Source organism: Podarcis melisellensis (assembly GCF_964234715.1).
Source record: "Podarcis melisellensis genome assembly, chromosome: 2".
Lineage (NCBI taxonomy): Eukaryota > Metazoa > Chordata > Lepidosauria > Squamata > Lacertidae > Podarcis > Podarcis melisellensis.
In genome coordinates, this window is record NC_138529.1 from 2,082,642 (window position 1) to 2,085,972 (window position 3,331).

The window sequence follows — 3,331 nt, forward strand, 5'->3', positions numbered from 1 at the left end:
GAAACCATGTTCTGTTTCCAGGCAAAATGTGTATTTCAGGAAAAGGACCTGGAATGCAAATTTACAAGCCATTCAAATAACTCTTATGTTGGAGCAAATGGGAATGATGCAAATCCCGCAAAACTTCAACAGAATCCACATTCAAGCACCTATTCCAGGCAATAAACTTTTTGATTATGGCTGCAACCCCAACTTCTGAGCTAAACCTGCCAACCCATTTGAGACATCACAGCCGTGAAGCTCCCCGGGTGACCTTGGGCTGGTCACTCACTCTTAGCTTAGCCTACCTCACAGAGTTGTTGCAAGGATGAAATGGAGAGGGGACACTCTAAGCCATCTTGAGCACCTTGCAGGAAAGGTGGGATACAAAGACAGACAAGAATACAGTGGTCCCTTGGTTCTCAAACGCCTTGGTACTCAAACAATGAGGAACCCAAACTCTGCAAACTGTAAGTGTTCTGGGTTACGAACTTTTTTTCAGAAGCCGAACATGCTCCGTTTTGAGTGCCACACTTCCGGTTTGAGTGTTACGCTTCTGATTTGAGTGCCGTGCTTCCATTTTGAGTGTTGTGCTGAGGTCTGTCTGTCTTTGCTATTTATTTTGCATTTTTATTTCTGCGGCTCTTTTTGTTTTTGTGACACTGTGGAGCCCAGTTCAACTACTGATTGATTGATTGTGTGACTGTATTACACAATCAATCAATGTATTATTGCTTTCATTTTATGGATCAGTGGTCTCATTAGATAGTTAAATTGCTGTTTTAGGAGTTGTTTTTAAAAGTCTGGCACTGGTTAATCCATTTTGCATTACTTTCTATGGGAAAGCACGCCTTGGTTTTGGAACGGACTTGTGGAACGGATTAAGTCTGAGAACCAAGGTACCACTGTAGCTGATGGGATTGGTGCAGTAAGATCCCAAACTTTCACAGAATCCAGGCTTGCTATTCATTGTAGTTAAAGGATGAATCCAGAAAAATTGGCCAAAACAACAATGTGACTTGAATTTGGGGCAGTATTCTGCTAACAAGTTATTCTACTGAATGACCTTTACGTGCGTAATGTGATTTACGCACCCTCTCCCTGCGTCCACCCTGAGGGTTGGGGGGGATCCCCCTCCAGGCGCACAGGGAGAGGAAAAGGCAGGGAGCTGAAAGCTGCACTGTTTTAATTCATTAGTTGAATAGCACCCTGGTTTGGGTTTCTTAGATGTTGCCATTCCAGGCATTTCCCCCGGAAAAAACTTTAGGCCCAGAACAGGTATTGGAATGTGGTTTTTGTGGAAGTTTTGTGGTTCACTGCATCTGTCCTGGCCAGTGATGTGTGGCTGGTGAACTTAGCTGGTTTGGATAGCACCAAAATAGGCAGGCTGAACCCAGGAGGCAAACTGAGGCAGCTGCCTCAGGTGGCGGAATCCAAGGGGGTCCTGCTACCATGGATGAACAGAGATTTCTGGGGAGATTTCTCAGGGCTCTCTCAAGATCTCCTCTGAACCTGGAAGGTGCAGTGGAAGCTGCACAACCCAGGTAAGTGAGGGGGTGGTATCCTTTCACCTCAGGTGGTGAAATGGGACACCCTGTCCCTGGCCAGGCCCTTCTGCTCTGTTCTGGTTGAGCTCGGGTGTGATGGAGTTGATAAAAGAATACTGGAATGGTTCAGATTTAGGCTGAGAGGGAAGCGTAAGTAGATCAACCTGAGGTGTGTTTTATATGAGAGCCTCAACCATTCCTCTAACCTGTACAGTGGTACCTCTGGTTACGAACTTAATTTGTTCTTCACCTGAAACCGTTCTTTACTTGAGGCACCACTTTAGCTAATGGGGCCTCCTGCTGCCGCACAATTTCTGTTCTCATCTGAGGTAAAGTTCTTAACCCGAGGTACTACTTCCGGGTTAGCGGAGTCTCTAACCAGAGGTGTTTGTAACCTGAGGTACCACTGTAGTGGTAATATTGGAATGCACTGCAAGGCCGTTGTCTTTCCCTTAAATCCTGGCCACTTCTGTGTGTGTTGCTAGGTTTTGTTTCTGGGGCTGGGGGCAGGGGAGGAAGGGCAACGTGCATGACAACTACACCGAGACCCTCATAATAATAATAATAATAATAATAATAATAATAATAATAATAATAATAATAATAATTTATTATTTATACCCCGCCCATCTGGCTGGGCCCCCCCCCCAGCCACTCTGGGCGGCTTCCATAGAAACCAGGAAACACTAAAATATCATACATTAAAAACTTCCCTGAACAGGGCTGCCTTAAGATATTTTCTGAATGTCAAGTACAGTGGTGCCTCGCTAGACGAAAAGAATCCGTTCCGCGATTCTCTTCGTCTAGCGGTTTTTTCGTCTTGCGAAGCTTAGCGGATTAGCGCTACAGCTGTCAAGCGGCTTCCAGCAATCAGCTGTTAAGCGGCTTATCAGCGGAACAGCTGATAAGCGGCTTAGCGGCTTAAGAAAAGGGTGAAAAAAGCGAAAAAAACCCCGCGGGGGGATGCAAGATTTTTTTCGTCTTGCGAAGCAACCCCATAGGGGAATTCGTTTTGCGAAGCGCCTCCAAAACGGAAAACCCTTTCGTCTAGCGGGTTTTTCGTCTTGCGAGGCGTTCGTCTTGCGGGGCACCACTGTAGTTGTTTATCGCTTTGACATCTGCTGGGAGGGCGTTCCACAGGGCGGGCGCCACTACCGAGAAGGCCCTCTGCCTGGTTCCCTGTAGCTTTGCTTCTCGCAATGAGGGAACCGCCAGAAGGCCCTCGGCGCTGGACCTCAGCGTCCGGGCAGAACGATGGGGGTGGAGACGCTCCTTCAGGCGCTCCTCAATTTCTCATTTTCTGTTGGGGGCTCTTTATTTCCTCTGTTGGGCAAAGTGTTGACTTGTGGGGCACTTTGCAAGACACTCTGTTGGCCGGAGGGGAAAAAAGGTCACCTAAAGTCATCCTGCTGTCAGTTGATTGACAGGCCTGCTGCTTTGCCCTCTTGTCAAACTTCGGGTGCCAACCTGGCTCCCGGGGGCGCGTCTGTGTGTTTTGCTACACTTCCAGAGGCGGCGTGCGAACCTGCGCCTCCGGGTGGCCGTGGGGCGCCTAAGACGAGCTGGAAGCCCGGAGGGGGCTGCTTCCTCTCCCTCCTCCGCAGCTCAGTCGGGGGCGGGTTCGGGTCCTGCCTGGCGGGCGGGGGGCGGGGCTAGATGGCCCCGGGCTCAGGCCCCGCCTCCCGCCTCCCTCTCGCCTCGCCGCTTCTCGCGCCTTTCTAGCTCTGCGGCTCCCAACCGCGCCCGAGGGGGCGGGGAAGAGGAAGACGCGCATGCGTCGGGGTAAGCCAACAGCACCTTCCCAG